This window comes from Symphalangus syndactylus, chromosome 11, assembly GCF_028878055.3.
Source record: "Symphalangus syndactylus isolate Jambi chromosome 11, NHGRI_mSymSyn1-v2.1_pri, whole genome shotgun sequence".
Classification (NCBI taxonomy): Eukaryota; Metazoa; Chordata; class Mammalia; order Primates; family Hylobatidae; genus Symphalangus; species Symphalangus syndactylus.
In genome coordinates, this window is record NC_072433.2 from 72,887,632 (window position 1) to 72,907,908 (window position 20,277).

The following is a 20,277-nucleotide window of genomic DNA, read 5'->3' on the forward strand; positions in this document are numbered from 1 at the left end:
AATTATAAAAGAGAGCTTCAGTTCCTGGTTGGGACAAAAAGAAACGATCCATCATATTGCAAATTTTATCAGCTCATAGTTGTATAAAACTAAACTATTTCACCCTGCATAATATAAAAGTTTAAACTAACAAAGTTTTTGCAAAACTCTAAAGTATAACATTATTGATAACGAATACATTGAGCTCAACTCATGGCCTTCTCTATGATGAATGATGTGGATTACTCTCATGGCCTTCTCTATGATGAATGATGTGGATTACTAGAATATTATTTCTAGGAAAAACCTATTTCACTATCTAATGTATAATACTGATAAAGTGTTATTTTATTCTATATTATGTTCTTATCCTTGTACTCTCTTTTCATCATTCATATTTATTATATAAATACATTGTTTTATTATATAAATACATTGCCTTTATTTAAATATTTATATTTATATAATAACATCCTACTGATCTTCTTAAAGCATGGATTGAGCATATTTCATTTACCCATTTTAATTTGTCTCTTCAATAACTGAACTATTTTTGTGCCTTCTCACTAAATTAATCTGGTTGGCAATAAATTCCTCAAAATGTAGTGCTCTTTTTAATAATAGAACACACCAACTAAAGTCATGTAGCTGTAAGGTATTCTGACAATATGTTTGCAAATAATTATTAAATGTGTACCAAAACAATAAGTTAAATTCAATAAAGAACAGTAAAGAGAGAAAAATTGTTTTAATGATTTAGCTTGTATAAAAGATAAAATGTATTATATTTGACTTCTGGTGAAATACATTGAATTAGAAATATATTTTTTCTCTTTCTATCTTGTATTAGCAATAAATTAGACTAAAGCAGTAAACTGTTATTAACCCAATATTCAATATAAACTGAGAGGGAAAGTCCTATAAAAGACATCAACAAGTTTAGAGAAGATTGAAAACATCCAAAGAAGCCCTGGAGTTGAGAAAGTTTAATTCCAAATGCTTGCAAGAGAAAAAAGCAAGTTCTTATAACAGGAAACATGCTGATAATGTGCAGGAATTAAAAGGATCAAGTGTCTTTGAAAGAGAGGAATGGGGGAATTGTAAGAAATTGGTTGAAAGTCAAAGAGCAATTAAAACCTCAAATCTTTTCCTACATCTAACACTGTGAGCCAATTCTCTGCACCCCCTTTCTACTGAGAGACAGATATTTTATTAAACTATAAATCATTCAGAGTCAGGCAAATCATGAATAACAGAGGACAGGGAAGTACGTTTTAGAGAGAACAGATACATTAATTAAAAGCCAAGTTTTTAAATGAATGGTGGCCAGGCAGCCTTCTCTTGTTGCAAATCTCCAAGAGCACTGGGTATTCTTCAGAGTCTCACATCACCCTCTTCCTCCCCCTGCCAACACACAGACACACACACACACTCACGTGCAAGTGTGCAGACACACACACAAACACATTTATCCTAGAGGAAACTGTGGCTTCTTCTTTGAAGAATCTAAGCAGGCAAAGACAACATCTATACATTCTAAAATCTGTCCATATTCCAATGAAATAGTGGAACTCCCATCAGCTCACTCCATGAGAAAACCCACCACTTAGTAAATCCCGTACAAAGAAATTCCAGTCAATGACTTGGTGTCTCAGTTTTAAATATGATTGGTTGGTTAACAATTACCTGCCATTTGAGCAAAGAATTTAAAATGAAAGGTAAACACTTGGGAGAGAGGGAGAGAAAGAAACACAGACGAAGGAAAAACAAGAAATAAAGTATAATAAATATTTTAAAATTAGAAATGGCATAATCAGATAGATAAGTCGACATTCATCATAAAACCTCAATGGGATTTATAATGAATAAAATGATTTAAAAAGTATCCTTCAGATATCAAATATAGGACAAAGATTAAGGATGTTGAGGGCTAAATTTTAAGAGATTTACAGATGACAGTATAACAGAAAAATATAGAAGTATAAAAAATCTTTAAAAGTTACAGACCCTACAGTGATCCTATATTCAACTAATAAAAATTCTTGGAACTGAAAATAGAAAAACTGAAAATAAATCAAATAAATAATGTAAAATATTCCCAGAAATATAAGCATAGGTATCCATGTTGAAATAGTACACTGAGTATCTTAACAATTAATAAAAATAAATAAAATTACATTATTACGAAATTTCACAGCAGTAGAGAAATTTCCAAGGAGAGAAGGAGATAGAAAAAGCAGCAGTGAACAGGAATTGGAATAGCATTCTCAGCAGCAAAGATAGATGAGAGAAGGCAGTAAATATACTGCCTCTAGAAGTCTGGAAAGAAATCAGGTGCAAACTTTCTTAGTTAATATCTCTATTAGGTATAAAGGATATTTTGTTCATTTGTGTATTTGTTTCCTTTTGTTTTAAAGCAATGTGAGATTCTTTTAAGGCATTTTGAGATATCCTTTATTTCAAAAACATAACTACCTGTACATTTTTTCTCTTAACCCACCAGAGGCTGTGTGTTGCTCAAAATAAAAATTAAAATCGGCCAGGCATGGTGGCTCAACGCCTGTAATCCCAGCACTTTGGGAGGCCAAGGCAGGTGGATTACTTGGGTTCAGGAGTTCGAGACCAGCCTGGCCAATATGGCGAAACCCCATTTCTACTAAAAATACAAAAATTAGCCGGGCATGGTGGCGCTCACCTGTAATCCCAGCTACTCAGGAGGCTGAGGCAGGAGAATTGCTTGAATCTGGGAGACAAAGGTTGCAGTGAGCTGAAATTGTGCCACTGTACTCCAGCCTGGGTGACAGAGTGAGACTCTGTCTCAAAAAATAAAAAAATAAAAAAATTGAAGTCAATAAAACAAGCCATGGGATCCAGGATGTAGAGACTCTAATAAAAGTGATAAAGCAAATTCTCAGGATAACAACTCTGTAATAAGCAAGGAAAATTACTAGGCCAGCTTGGAGTTTGGGGACAAAGAGAGAGCTTAAGGGTGGAGTTAGGGGTAGGGGAAAAAGGGAGGGTGGAGGTTGGGTAGATAACAATTATTACATCTAGAAAAAAAAGAAAAGTAACAAACTAAAGGAAATGCACTTGTTTCCCTATTGAAAAATATTTCATTTTAATTTTAAAAATGCTACAATTATGCACTACTAGAAGGTAAGAAATTGGAAAGGCAGTAATAGAGATAGAGATCAAGAGGTAAAAAGAAGGAGGGGAGCAGATTGCTGTATATGTGTTCTTAATTGTAAGCCTTATTGTTACTGGGGCATTTACTGATCAATATGAAATATATAAATAATAATTTCCATTGATAAAAAAATAAGTAGTTTGAACCACTCTGTTAATTGGAGTATAACTGAAAATCTGTAACTTTTAACAGACTTTATATTTTTAGAGTAGTTTTAATTTCACAGTAAAGTTAACCAGAAAGTACGTGCACTTTCCGATATAGACCCTGTGCCCCCACGTGCACATTATCCATTAATAACATTTCAGACCAGAAAGGCATATTTGTTACAACTGATGAACTGACATTGACATTATTATCACCCAAAGTCCATAATTTACATTAGAATTCACTCCTGGTATTGTACATTCTATGAGTTTCAACACATATATAATGACATGTATCCCTGTGATAATATTCATAATAGTTTCACCGCTCTAACAAAACCTCTGTGCTCTCCCTAAAAAAATTATTTTAAACAATCCAATTGAAGATATTAGATAATGAAAAATTATAGTGCCAATAAGTACGAAAAAAAAAACACTAGAGAAGTGAGAACAGCTTTTGTGGCTGCCTTACCTCTAAGAATGTGTTTCATTCCAGAAGAGGCAGCTACGATGATGAAATATTAGGCAGCACTTTTTAAAGCTTCCACGACCTCAAGTCATAAACAATTAGTCTAGGGACAACCAAGTAAAGAATAAGGATGGGTGCGAACTCGGGGAATATGAGTGAGTCTAAAGTATATTGCCCCTCATAAGAACTATATATAGACATTAGATTATCTCTACCCAGTTTCCCATCTATCACAATTTTTATTTTGCCTGTCTAAATTCTTTAGACTTTTTTTGAAACAATTCTCCTGACCATAAATTTTCTGTTTTTTATATATTTGAAAATATCTTTATTTTATTTTTGAAAAAATATTTTCACTAAGCATATATAGTTTGATTTCTTTGAGTAGCACTTAAAATTTTTATTTTCATTGCCTTTTGGCCTGCATAATTTCTGATCTAAGACATGATCTTCTTGAAGACTATACCTAATGCCCTACATATGGTGAAATCTCTTCATCTGGTAAGAAAGCAACTAATTTCCAGCCTGTATGAACTCTGAAAATTGTTCTGCCTATATATTTTTGCCATTGCCAAGATTTCTGTCTCTGTGAATCATGTAAAAACTGTATTATAATATTTTATTCCAATTATACAAAAGCATGGCATTTGACCCACTTCCTTCTTCCTTTGAAAATTATTTTACTCTCTACTTCCTTCTTCATATTTTCTTCTCTGTGTCAATCACGTTCTCTGGGTACTTTTCTCTGTTTCTCATCTCCCTGTATCCTTGTCTCTCTGTCTCCCTGTCTCTGAACAAATATTTTCTTGACAAGCCTCTTTATCCCTGCTGGGCAAGTTACCCATCACCCTTTTGTCTAGGAAAAAGAAAGACTGACAGGGCTCTCTGTGTAGTGGACACGCTTTGTTTTGTCTGTTCAGTCACAATTAATCATAAGCATTTTTCTGTAGACAAGTCGTATGTACAGAAGAAAAACTTTAAGATAGTGATTCATAGCTAGAGTGTCTTAAGATACTGATACACTTAAGATCACTAAAAGTGAAAATGATACCATTGGCCAACTGCTAAGAATTGTGCATAACCAGTAGCCCATGTTATCTTGCAGAATCACTTGTTAAGTCTTACACAAAAGATGCTAAATACAAGAAGACAGAAAACTGAAAAATCTCATAGAATTCAAAAGTATTTTCTAAAATAAAAGAAATACATTGTTTATGCATGCATACATGTAATCACAGGTTCAATGTGGTATCAAGTAAAAAGGGGAGGGAGCTGCTATTCTAGAGAACAGTTGAAAATACCACTTGTTATAAACTGAATGTTTGTGCTCGTCCACCAAAAAAAAAAAAAAAAATCATATGCTGGAATCCTAACCCCCAGTGTGATGGTATTTGGAGGTAAGGTCTTTGGAGATAATTAGGTCACAAGGGTAGAGCCCTTATCCTTGAGATTAGTGCTTTTATAAGAAGACACATGAAAGCTTGCCCCTTCTGTTCTCCACCATGTGAAAGGTACATTCTGCCAACAAGGGACAAGACGTTTACCCAACACATATCCATCAGTACCTTAAAGTTGGATTTTCCAGCCTCTGGAACTGTGAGGAATAAATATATGTTGTTTAAGGCACCACATCTCTGGTAATTTTTTATATCAGCCTAAGATATTAACATGGGCAGGAGTAACATATTCTCCGGCTTTTCCTCATCAGGAGTGGCAAAGAGGAACAAAACAACAGGAAATCAGTTGTTTGCAGATAAAATCAGTCTCTATTCATCTGGTAAAATTGACTATAGGGAGATCAAGGATGGATATTTTCTGCTCTTCAGAAAAAAAATTGGAGAATATTCCAAACCTAAGAGATATTAACTTATAATATTCCAAAAAAATAGATACTTTGAATTTTTAAATATTTTCTCTTATCAAATGTGGTTAACTTTAGTATTGGAGTTTGTAAACAACCATTAGAACATTTACTAATAAAACATGAATTTCTTCTTTCCTTTTTTGTTATGAACAAAAACATAATGCATAAAAATCTTACAGTCCTGAACAAAACTAATGTATGCCATTGCATTTAAGAATATTTTTCATGAGGTGTAAACTAAATGTCATAGAAACTTACCTCTGAATACAGATCTGAATACAGAGTAGGCACACCATGATTTCAGACTATTTTTTCTATTAAAATGTTCACATTTGATTCTGTCTACCTACAAATTTAGGTTTTTCAAACACAAAAACCTAGGTGGCAATTTTAATATTCTGTAGTTAGATCAATCATGAAAGTCTTATGACATTTGGTTCTGTATTATAAGAAATAAACATAATTAAAGGAAATTGCATAGCACTAATACCAGTTCAGTTTTCTCTGAGTTTCTCTTGATCTTATGTGACTCATTTGGTTGATTTTGATTTCCAGAGTAACAAAATTCAGGAGAAGCTGTCAGGGACTGTGTGCACCAACATTTCACTATAAATTAGACCTAGATCCTGCTAAATGTTCATTATTTCTGTGTAACATCGTCCAGCTTACACAGAAAGCCAGACGACATTATACCAAATCCGGGTTTTCAACAAACAGAGTGAAATGTAGAATGACATGGCACTAACAGAGTCAGTTGTGATTCAAGATAACTGATGTACAAGGGCAAACTTATCAACTTGCTGAAATTGAACTGGGCTAAATCACTTTGCTCTCTCTGAAGCAGCCAAACTAGCAAGGAGGCTATAATTTAGTGTCCCAAACATGGACATAAATAGACAACACATGGAATTCTAACTTCACACCAAATTTCTTTCTTTTCTCTTTCTTTTTTTTTTTTTTTTTTTGTGATGATGGAGTTTTACTCTTGTTGCCCAGGCTGGAGTGCAATGACACAACCTCAGCTCACTGCAACCTTTGCCTTCTGGGTTCAAGTAATTCTCCTGTCTCAACCTCCCAAGTAGCTGGGATTACAGGTGCATGCCACCATGCCCAGCTAATTTTTGTATTTTTAGTAGAGACAGGGTTTCATCATATTAGTCAGGCTGCTCTCGAACTCCTGACCTCAGGTGATCCACCCTCCTCAGCCTCCCAAATTGCTGGGATTACAGGTGTGAGCCACTGTGCCTGGCCACTTCACAACAAATTTCTATAGGCTACAGCCAAGTATCCAATTCTCATTCTTGTGAATAAATGTACCTGAGAACTCTGAATCATGCTAGGACAAAAAGACAGATTTTTCTGTAAATTTAACTTTCTGCCTTTTTTAAAACTCATATTTTTGCTGTTGAATTTCATTTATGTGAGTATATCATGTGTTTTACACTGGGTTTTTATCAAGTTCATTTTGAAAATACTTGAGTTGGGTAGTGTTGAGTGGAGTTGAAAGGGAAATATATGTAGAATAAGATGCATTTGCCTGAACATTGTATTAATGAATCTTATTTGGACAGACATTAGCTCAATTATTTGTGTTATGAGGTTATTCACTATAAATGATTAATTGTACATTAATAATACAATTAATAGTACATTAATAATTACAAGTAATTAATAATTAATTGTAATTAATTGTGATGTGTATCTGTACAATGGAATGTTTTGCAGCCATATAAAAGTTCTGACATTTGCAACAACATGGATGAATCTTGAGGGCATTTTGTCAAGTGCCATAAATAATTCAGAGAAAGACAAATAAGGTATGGTATCACTTATGTGTGGAATCTAAAAAAGTTGAACTCATAGAAACAGTAGAATTAGAACGATGGCTGCCAACGGCTGAGTGGAGGGCGAAATAGGGACATGTTGGTTGTAGGGAATAATTTTCAGTTATAAGATGAGTAAGTTTGGGCGGTTCCAAGATGGCTGGATAGGAACAGCTCCAGTCTACAGCTCCCAGCATGAGCGACACAGAAGATGGGTGATTTCTGCATTTCCAACTGAGGTACCAGGTTCATTTCACTGGGGCTTGTCGGACAGTGGGTGCAGCCCACTGAGGGTGAGCCAAAGCAGGGAGAGGCATCGCCTAACCCAGGAAGCACAAGGGGTCAGGGAATTCCCTTTCCTAGCCAAGGGAAGCTGTGACAGACAGCGTCTGGAAAATTGGGTCACTACCACCCTAATACTGCACTTTTCCAAGGGTCTTAGCAAACGGCACACCAGGAGATTATATCCCACACCTGGCCCAGAGGGTCCCACACCCAAGGAGCCATGCTCCTTGCTAGCACAGCAGTCTGAGATCTAACTGCAAGGGGTCAGCAAGGCTGGGGAAGGGGCGCCCGCCATTGCTGAGGCTTGAGTAGGTAAACAAAGTGGTCAGGAAGCTTGAACTGAGTGGAGCCCACCTCAGCTCAAGGAGGCCTTCTTGCCTCTGTAGATCCCACCTCTACGGGCAGGGCATAGCCGAACAAAAGGCAGCAGAAACCTCTGCAGATTTAAATGTCCCTGTTTGCAGCTTTGAAGAGAGTAGTGGTTCTCCCATCATGGAGTTTGAGATCTGAGAACGGAAAGACTGCCTCCTCAAGTGGGTCCCTGACCCCCGAGTAGCCTATCTGAGAGGCACCCCCCAGTAGGGGTAGACTGACACCTCACACGGCCAGGTACCCCTCTGAGATGAAGTTTCCAGAGGAACAATCAGGTAGCAACATTTGCTGTTCAGCAATATTCGCTGCTCTGCAGCATCCACTGCTGATACCCAGGCAAACAGGGTCTGGAGTGGACCTCCAGGAACTCCAATAGACCTGCAGCTGAGAGTTCTGACAAAGACCAAAGGTAGATAAAACCATAAAGATGGGGAAAAAAAACAGAGAAGAAAAGCTGAAAATTCTAAAAATCAGAGTGCCTCTCCCCCTCCAAAGGAAGGCAGCTCCTTGCCAGCAATGGAACAAAGCTGGATGGAGAATGACTTTGACGAGTTGAGAGAAGGCTTCAGACGATCAAACTTCTCTGAGTTAAAGGAGGCAGTTCGAACCCATTGCAAAGAAGCTAAAAATCTTGAAAAAAGATTAGACAAATGGCTAACTATAATAACCAGTGTAGAGAAGTCCTTAAATGACCTGATGGAGCTAAAAACCATGGCACGAGAACTACGTGACAAATGCACAAGCTTCAGTAGCCGATTCGATCAAATAGAAGAGAGTATCAGTGATTGAAGATCAAATGAATGAAATGAAGTGAGAAGAGAAGTTTAGAGAAAAAAGAGTAAAAAGGAATGAACAAAGCCTCCAAGAAATATGAAACTATGTGAAAAGACCAAATCTATATCTGATTGGTGTACCGGAAAGTAACGGGGAGAATGGAACCAAGTTGGAAAACATTCTGCAGGATATTATCCAAGAGAACTTCCCCAATCTAGCAAGTAAGGCCAACATTCAAATTCAGGAAATACAGAGAATGCCACAAAGATACTCCTCGAGAAGAGCAACTCCAAGACACATAATTGTCAGATTCACCAAAGTTGAAATAAAGGAAAAAATGTTAAGGGCAGCCAGAGAGAAAGGTTGGGTTACCCATAAAGGGAAGCCCATCAGACTAACAGCTGATCACTCGGCAGAAACTATACAAGCCAGAAGAGAGTGGGGACCAATATTCAACATTCTTAAAGCAAAGAATTTTCAACTCAGAATTTCATATCCAGCCAAACTAAGCTTCATAAGTGAAGGAGAAATAAAATACTTTACAGACAAGCAAATGCTGAGAGATTTTGTCACCACCAGGCCTGCCCTAAAAGAGCTCCTGAAGGAAGCACTAAACATGGAAAGGAACAACCGGTACCAGCCACTGCAAAAACATGCCAAATTGTAAAGACCATCGAGGCTAGGAAGAAACCGCATCAACTAAAGAGCAAAATAACCAGCTAACATCATAATGACAGGATCAAATTCACACATAACAATATTAACTTTAAATATAAATGGGCTAAATGCTCCAATTAAAAGACACAGACTGGCAAACTGGATAAGGAGTCAAGACCCATCAGTGTGCTGTATTCAGGAAACCCATCTCACGTGCAGAGACACACATAGGCTGAAAATAAAGGGATGGAGGAAGATCTACCAAGCAAATGGAAAACAAAAAAAGGCAAGGGTTGCAATGCTAGTCTCTGATAAAACAGACTTTAAACCAACAAAGATCAAAAGAGACAAAGAAGGCCATTACATAATGGTAAAGGGATCAATTCAATGAGAAGAGCTAACAAGAAGTGCATATATATATATCCTAAATATATATGCACCCAATACAGGAGCACCCAGATTCATAAAGCAAGTCCTTAGAGACTTACGAAGAGACTTCGACTCCCACACAATAATAATGGGAGACTTTAACACCTCGCTGTCAACATTAGACAGATCAATGAGACAGAAAGTTAACAAGGATATCCAGGAATTGAACTCAGCTCTGCACCAAGCAGACCTAATAGACATCTACAGAACTCTCCACCCCAAATCAACGGAATATACATTCTTCTCAGCATTGCATTGCAATTATTACAAAACTGACCACATAGTTGGAAGTAAAGCACTCCTCAGCAAATGTAAAAGAACAGAAATTATAACAAACTGTCTCTCAGACCACAGTGCAATCAAACTAGAAATCAGGATTAAGAAACTCACTTGAAACCACTCAACTACATGGAAACTGAACAACCTGCTCCCGAATGACTACTGGGTACATAACGAAATGAAGGCAGAAATAAAGATGTTCTTTGAAACCAATGAGAACAAAGACACAACATACCAGAATCTCTGGGACACATTTAAAGCAGTGTGTAGAGGGAAAATTATAGCACTAAACGCCCACAAGAGAAAGCAGGAAAGATCTAAAATTGACACCCTAACATCACAATTAAAAGAACTAGAGAAGCAACAGCAAACACATTCAAAAGCTAGCAGAAGGCAAGAAATGACTAAGATCAGAGCAGAACTGAAGGAGATAGAGACACAAAAAAAGCCTTCAAAAAATCAATGAATCCAGGAGCTGGCTTTTTGAAAAGATCAACAAAATTGATGGACTGCTAGCAAGACTAATAAAGAAGAAAAGAGAGAAGAATCAAATAGACACAATATAAAATGATAAAGGGGATATCACCACTGATCCTACAGAAATACAAACTACCATCAGAGAATACTATAAACACCTCTACGCAAATAAACTAGAAAATCAAGAAGAAATAGATAAATTCATGGACACATACACCCTCCCAAGACTAAACCAGGAAAAAGTTGAATTCCTGAATAGACCAATAATAGGCTCTGAAATTGAGGCAGTAATTAATAGCCTACCAACCAAAAAAAGTCCAAGACCAGACGGATTCACAGCCGAATTGTACCAGAGGTACAAGCAGTAGCTGCTACCATTCCTTCTGAAACTATTCCAATCAATAGAAAAAGAGAGAATCCTCCCTAACTCATTTTATGAGGCCAACATCATCCTGATACAAAAGCCTGACAGAGACACAATAAAAAAAGAGAATTTTAGACCAATATCCCTGATGAACATCAATGCAAAAATCCTCAATAAAATACTGGCAAACCGAATCCAGCAGCACATCAAAAAGCTTATCCACTATGATCAAGTGGGCTTCATCCCTGGGATGCAAGGCTGGTTCAACATACACAAATCAATATATGTAACCCAGCATATAAACAGAACCAAAGACAAAAACCACATGGTTATCTCTATAGATGCAGAAAGGCCTTTGACAAAATTCAACAGCTCTTCATGCTAAAAACTCTCAATAAATTTGGTATTGATGGGATGTATCTCAAAATAATAAGAGCTATTTATGACAAACCCACAGCCAATATCATACTGAATAGGCAAAAACTGGAAGCATTTCCTTTGAAAACTGGTACAAGAGAGTGTTGGAAGTTCTGGCCAGGGCAATCAGGCAGGAGAAAGAAATAAAGAAAGAGTATTCACTTGCGAAAAGAAGAAGTCAAATTGTCCCTGTTTGCAGATGACGTGATTGTATATTTAGAAAACCCCATCATCTCAGCCAAAAATCTCCTTAAGCTGATAAGCAACTTCAGCAAAGCCTCAGGGTACAAAATCAATGTGCAAAAAAATCACATTCTTATACACCAATAACAGACAAACAGAAAGCCAAATCATGAGTGAATTCCCATTCACAATTGCTTCAAAGAGAATAAAATACCTAGGAATCCAACTTATAAGGGATATGAAGGACTTCTTCAAGGAGAACTACAGACCACTGCTCAACAAAATAAAAGAGGACACAAACAAATGGAAGAACATTCCATGCTCATGGATAGGAAGAATCAATATTGTGAAAATGGCCATACTGCCCAAGGTAATTTAGAGATTCAATGCCATCCCCATCAAGCTACCAATGACTTTCTTCACAGAATTGGAAAAAACTACTTTAAAATTCATATGGAAGCAAAAAAGGGCCTGCATTGCCAAGACAATCCTAAGCCAAAAGAACAAAGCTGGAAGCATCACACTACCTGACTTCAAACTATACTACAAGGCTACAGTAACCAAAACAGCATGGTACTGGTACCAAAACAGAGGTATAGATCAGTGGAACAGAACAGAGCCCTCAGAAATAATACCACACATCTACAACCATCTGATCTTTGACAAACCTGACAAAAACAAGAAATGGGGAAAGGATTCCCTATTTAATAAATATTGCTGGGAAAACTGGCTAGCCATATGTAGAAAGCTGAAAATGGATCCCTTCCTTACACCTTATATGAAAATTAATTCAAGATGGATTAAAGACTTAAATGTTAGACCTAAAACCATAAAAACCGTAGAAGAAAACCTAGGCAATACCATTCAGGACATAGGCATGGGCAAGGACTTCATGTCCAAAACACCAAAAGCAATGCCAACAAAAGCCAAAATTGACAAATGGGATCTAATTGAACTAAAGAGCTTCTGCAGAGCAAAAGAAACTACCATAAGAGTGAACAGGCAACCTACAGAATAGGAGACAATTTTTGCAATCTACTCATCTGACGAAGGGTTAATATCCAGAATCTACAAAGAACTCAAACTAATTTACAAGAAAAAAACAAACAACCCCATCAACAAGTGGGTGAAGGACATGAACAGACACTTCTCAAAAGAAGACATTTATGCAACCAAAAGACACATGAAAAAATGCTCATCATCACTGGCCATCGGAGAAATGCAAATCAAAACCACAATGAGATACCATCTCACATCAGTTAGAATGGCAATCATTAAAAAGTCAGGAAACAACAGGTGCTAGAGAGGTTGTGGAGAAATGGGAACACTTTTACACTGTTGGCGGAACTGTAAACTAGTTCAACCATTGTGGAAGACAGTGTGGCGATTCCTCAAGGATCTAGAACTAGAAATCCCATTTGACCCAACCATCTCATTACTGGGTATATACCAAAAGGATTATAAATCATGCTGCTATAAAGACCCATGCACATGTATGTTTACTGCTGCACTATTCACAGTAGGAAAGACTTAGAACCAACCCAAATTTCCATCAATGATAGATTGGATTAAGAAAATGTGGCACATATACACCGTGGAATACTATGCAGCCATAAAAAAGGATGAGTTGATGTCCTTTGTAGGCACATGGATGAAGCTGGAAACTATCACTCTGAGCAAATTATATCAAGGACAGAAAACCAGACACTACATGTTCTCACTCATAGGTGGGAATTGAACAATGAGAACATTTGGACACAGGAAGGGGAACATCACATACTGGGGCCTCTCTGGGGTGGGGCAAGGGGGGAGGGATAGCATTAGGAGATATACCTAATGTAAATGACGAGTTAATGAGTGCAGCACACCACCATTGCACATGTATACATAGTGTACATATACAAACCTGCACATTGTGCACATGTACCCTAGAACTTAAAGTATTAAAAAAAAAGATGAGTAACTTTGGGGGGATATAATATATAGCACAGTGACTATAGTTAACAATACTGCATTGTATATAGTAAGACCTCACTTAATATTGTCCACATTTTCTTGGAAACACTAACTTTAAGTGAAAGAACGTATAACAAAGCCAGTTTTACCCTAGGGTAATTGATTTAAACAAGTAAAGTTTCTAGGGCATATTTCCGGTCACAAAAACACCTCCAAACTTCTAAATAAAGATCACAACATGTAAATATTAAGAATTGAAATAAATATGAGATATCATTTATTTCACATAGAAAGATCGATAAAAACACGTAAGATAATTATTTAGCCAGTTATTCCAGTTCAGGGTCACAGGTGGCTGGAGCTTATTGCAGCAGCTCCGGATGCAAGGCAGCAACTAGCCCTGGACAGGAGGCCATTCCATTACAAAGCACATTCACACACATGTGTGCACATGCACACACACACACTCAGATAGGGGCAATTAGACACACCGATGAACCTAATGAGATCATTTTGGGAATATGGAAGGAAATCAGAGTACCTGGAGAAAACCTACATAGACATAGGGAGAAAGTGCAAACTTCACACAGGCAGGAGCCCTGGCCGGAGTAATTTTTTTTTTTTTTCTCATTGACATTATAATGAAACAATGTTGAACAAATCAATGTTATTTGAGCACCTGCTGTACTTGAAATTTGCCTAGGAGGTGTGTCTTGAATATTCTCACCACAGTAAAAAGATAATTATGTGAAGTGATTGATAGGTTAATTAGCTGCTGTGTGGTAATCATTTCACAACATGTACCTATATCAAAACATTACATTATACTGGGTAAATATGTTCAAGTTTTATTTGTCAATTATATCTTATTAAAGCTGGAAAAAATAAAATAAAGAAAGCAGCACTATAAAAAAAGATTGTTAACGATGGGCCACCCAGAAGAGGATTAAATCTGTGTTATTAAATAGAAATCTTTAGTATTGTGATGTTCACACTTCTGGGAATTTAGTTATGATTATTAGGTAACTATTTATGGCATTCATTTGAGTGTTAAAATGAGCAGCAAACTAAACAAAAACATTGCCTATATAAGCTTACTAAAATAGTATTACATAGATACACATTAAAAATAACACAAGAAAAGAAAATACAATGATTTGGTTTTAGCCAAAAACAGAATAATTACTGTAAAGTTATTGACAGTGTGTAAATATGGAATTACCTAAATGTAAATACTCTGAAAAAGTTTTGTTGCTACTAATGCAGAAGTTACTTCACAAGAAAGTATATAAAATTTACTTAAATACATACCTTACTGTTTATATAATGAGTATATTCCCTCCCCACTGAAAGAATGCAGACATCTCTTTCTGATAAGGCAAAAGGGGTTCTCTTCAAGATCTGCCCCACCTCTTTTTCTGGATTTCATGTCAATAACTAGGGTTTGTTTATAGAAAATCCCAGCATGGTACATTGTAAGCCTGATAAGGGAATAAAAGGATCAGATAGCAAAGGAGCTATGAGAATTATCCAGCCTGTACCAGCAGTAGCCAAGAGAATATTCTTGCTACCGAATTTTGACAGTACCTGATCAAGGGGTAAGACTATAATACTAAGGAAGAGTTTATTAAATTTTAGGCATTCCCTCGTTTTACAGGATATGGCACCCTGGCAAAGACACTAGGAGATGATAAAAAGTTAGTCCTATGTTGGCTTCTAGAGGCTTAGAGAAAGCAATGACCCTTGCTGAGCAAAGTTGAAATTCCTGAAATTTCAGGTGCAGGTAGCAATTAAAATAATCAGGGAAGCAATGATGTTGACGTGGATGTATTACATGATAAGTGCCTCACCACACTGGAATATTTGTTTCATAGGAAGGCCCAGAGTACTCACCAGTCACCAAGCTATTAGAAATGTGTGAATAAGAGGGACACTGTCATCACGAAGATGTTCAGCAGTAGCTTTCTGCTGCAAACCAGGGACGCTAGGAGAAGAGGCAGTTTTAGAGCTTTGCTGGGTGATACCAACAGAAATGGTGGGCTTTGAATCAATTGACATCAGTGGCAATGCTTAAATTTCAAAAGCTAAAGGATCACAGTTATCAAAATGGCCAGTAAGGTTGGAGAGCAAAACAATGAGGTTTAACCTATAGAGAGTTGTGAAGATGATTAATAAAGCCTTGCATCTTCAACAGCAAAATAAATATGCAGAAAACAATAAAGTGGATGAGCATAAAACTGAAGCCATTTTCTCAGTAAAAAGTCATAATCACTTGTACTTTTCCCAGATCTGAGCCATTGTTCTGTCCATTGACTGAAAAGATAACTGAGTCCACAGGAAGAGGAAGCCTAAGATGTCATAACAAAAATATACAGCAACAAGCCCCCTTTCTTTTCCTATAGCTAACTATATATTGGTAAAAAAGAAATACTCAGATATTTTGAATACTATTGGAAATAGAGTCTGAGTTCATATTAATACATCGAGAACAAAACCATCATTATGGTTTCCCTGTTAGAATGGAGGCCAAGGAAAAAGTAGAATCTTGGTCAAAGTCCAGCTACCTAATATTACACTGGTGTAATTTCCTCAGCCCTTGAATGTATAATTCAGCCTGATATACTTAGCATTTGGAGAAGACTTGATTTTGGATCTCCATCTATATGTAAGATTAAAGCTGTCATAGTGGAGAAGAGCAAGTGGGAGTCTCTATGACTGCTGCCCCACAAAGACAGGATAAAAAAATGAATATCACATCTTGGGTGGATGGGAGAGGTTAGTGCCACCTTTAAAGATCCAAAGGATGCAATGGTGGTGGTCCCTGTCATATCTCTTTTGAATATACCATAATATACCTGTAGAAAAGGGATAAATGAGAGAACAGTTGTAGACTATCACAATCTCAACCAAACAGTTGCCCTGAGAGTATCTTTCATACGAGTTATGATTGTTGCTAGAGAAGATTAATGTATATTCTAGAATATAGTGTATACAATGATTGTTTTAGTTAATATATACTTTTCTATCACAACCAGAAAAATGGATCTGAAAAGGTTTACGTTTATATAAAATGGACAAAAATACACATTTGCAATTTGACCTCAGGGCTGTTAAGTTAGCAAACTCTTTGTTGACATAGTTCAAAGACTTCTGGGCCATCTGAACTTCCAAAATATATCATATTGATTTATTGCATCAATAACAGCATGCTCAATAAGTATGATAAGAGATGTCTTATATGTTGGAACCCTTGGTATCATGAATATATTCCAGAGAGTTGGAAACAAACTCTACAAAGATTCAAGGATTATCCATTTCATTAAACGTTTTAATGTTCTAATGGTAGGGAAACCCAGGACATCCCCTTCAAAGTAAAAGATAACTTGCATACTTTTGCATCCTCTACTACAAGTAAGAAAGCACAGCAGCCTTTGGGTCTCTTTGGATACTAGAGGCAATGCATAATACTACCTACTATAAATACTGCTCTTGTAAATATATTGGGTAACACAAAATCTTCCCCTACTGAGTGAAGTCTGAAGAAGAAAAGGATGCTGTACCAGGCTTAATATCCCAAGCCTTGCTACATGGGCCATAAGAACCAGAATGTCTATTTTGACAGAGGTGTCGAGGGTAGAAACTGATGCCAAGTGGAGTTCACAGCAAGTCTTAATAGGAGAATCATAGTATAGGCCCCTGGATTTCAGGAATCATTCCTTACTATTTAGTCCTTACACACTCATTAAGAAAAACTCTTGGTATGCTACTGGGCTCTGTTCCAATTGAACATCTGACCATGAAGCATCAAGTGAACATGACTTTGTAACTGTCCACTATTAATGACGTCTTATTGGATTCATCAAGACATAAATCAGATTGTGCCTGGCACCATTCCATGGTAAATTAGAAGCTATACATCTGGTCAAGCTTAAACTAGACAATTTGGGGAAGAAAGCACGTGACTGAACACATGGCAGTGGGCACAAAGTGTGACATTATTTTCATCATGTTAACACTCACCGGAAAGCAACCACCATAAAATAACCACTAGATAATAGAAAAAAAAATCCTTGACCTTTGTTCAGTGGGAACACTAATGACATTATGGACACACACATTACATTTTCATGATGGCAGAGATGGAAGTTATAATCAGACTTAATAGCTTGATGAAATAGTTATTAAGAGCAATCTATCTAGTGACACACCTAAGTGTAAACTAGTCTGCAACAGGCACCAATTCTAAGATATCTGTATGACATTATTACTTATGGAAAGCAACTGGGCATTTCATGGCAAGTTGACTGACTGTATCACTGACTGTGCTCACTAGGTCCTTAAAGTGTAGACAGTTTTTGCACAGGAATGAACATTTATCCCAGATGTGAGTTTGTCTTTCTTGCCCACAAAGCCTCAACCAAAAATATTATCTGAAGGTTTACTGAATGCCTGATTTTCATGCATGAAGTTCCACACACCGTAGAATCCAAACAAGGATCTACTGGACTGTGAAGGAAGTGAGGGAGTGGGCCCATAATTATAGGATCCATTGGCCATATCATATAACCATAGGATACATTGCTCATATTATGTTTTGCATTGAACAGAAATAGCTGGCTTGATAGAGTACTGAGATTGCCTTCTCCACATACAACTGAAACACTAAGAACTGAAACAATATTCTGCAAAGATGGATTGATGTTCTACAGGTTTCAGTATACAAACTAAAGCAAAGACATTTATATAATGCTGTGTCCCAAACAGAACAGAATATATGAGTCCAGAATTCAAAGTCTGGAAGCTGGAGTTGCTCCACTTGTCATTCCCAGTGATCTACTTGTGGATTTAGTACTATTTATTCAACTCCAGCCTTTGCAGTATTAGATGTTTCAGATTTCCAAATAGGCACATTCTTGACAGCAAAGATTCCATTTAATTACAATCTAAGGTTGCTGCTTCAGCACTTTAGTCTATGAAAACATAGATAAAGAACAATTCATTCTAAACTGGTAGTCAGAGCAGTGAATTAGAACAATTCATTCTAAACTGGTAGTTTAGAATGAGGTAGACTGGTAGTTTAGAATGAGGTAAACTGGTAGTTTAGAATTAGATAGAATTAGAACAATTCATTCTAAACTGGTAGTCAGTTTCCACAATATTAAATGAATTTAAGCAAGAGTTTGGATATAATTTATTACTGATAAGCTCAAAATACATATGACTACTGGCTTAGATCTAGTAAAAGCAGGGAGAAAAGGGATAATTTTTCTCTCGCCTCAGAAGCTCAAGCTACTAGCCTCTTCGGATGGGAAGCTGAGGGTCGGGGTGGAGAGAGGAAGAAAGCTCATGGTTTTGAAGCTCATTATTTGCTGTAAGGTAACCTTGGGTATCTAGCTTATTAAGAATTTTAAAACTTTAGTTTTTATGCTCACATTAATTAATGTTTTTCTTCATTAATATAGATTCAAGGAAAAAATCTATTCTAATAAAATGCTAAGAAATATGCTTGAGTTAATATTTCACTCTAAACCTTTTTTTTCTTGTTGGAAGATATTAATACATCTTTAGAAGTAAAATTATTTTGTTTTCAACAATATGGTGCCAATAACAAAGCATAGCAAAAGTAAATTGACATTCATCAAAAGACATCAGTTATATTTTTCCCTAATTTCTCACTTCTGATAGATTCAGCATTCATTGTTTTTGTATTTTCATGGAATAAAGTTCTTCTTTTTACCCTCATTGCCTGCACTGATATTTGTCCTTGGAACAAAAGCTAAAGTATGTCTCCAACGTCAGATGACTTTATTGCTATTTGGAGGCGTCAGCTTTAGCAACAAGATAATTGTATTAACTATTCATCAAGCTTTGCACTATTTGATTCTATCAAGGCAGATAATTGTAAATGCAACAATGCTTGAATTTCTCCAAAATGCCCTGCTTAGCCTATCATGGTAAAAATTCATTACTGGCTAGGAAAGCAGTAAAAGTATATTTATTTTAATATTAATTATCCAAAAACAAGACAAACATGAGTTGGAAGACAAGAAATAATGCAGATGGTGCAGAATTATTCCACTAATTGTTTTGGCTTCCAATACTGCAGTACAGTTGTTTCAATTTCTACCTAAACAGAATGACCTATGGGCTTTGTTATCTTGAGAGAAACATAATTATCTACTGCATTTGCAGCTTCATGGATTATTAAGATGAATTGGAACTTGTATAGATTTAGGAAACAGTATTTCCTGATTTAAGACTTTTGCAAGATTAAAAAGAACTCATTGGCAATTCCATAACCTTAGAAACTCTGAGGAAAGAAGAAATTTTAGGCAAAGGTTTATCAAAAGAGAACCAATTAAATTTAACTGGGATACTCAAAGCGACTTGTAAATTATTTTCTCTTCAGACTAATAATGAACAATAGGAAAGGAAATAAAATTACATCCATATTTCCAAAATCCAAAGTTAATTTTATGTACATTATTTGCATATTAATATATGCAAATGTTTATTCATTCTTGTAGTTCACATGTAATAATATGTAAATTCTTATCCATCACTTTAACATTAATCTGGTAGGATTAAAATGATAATTTATTATATAGTTTTAAAC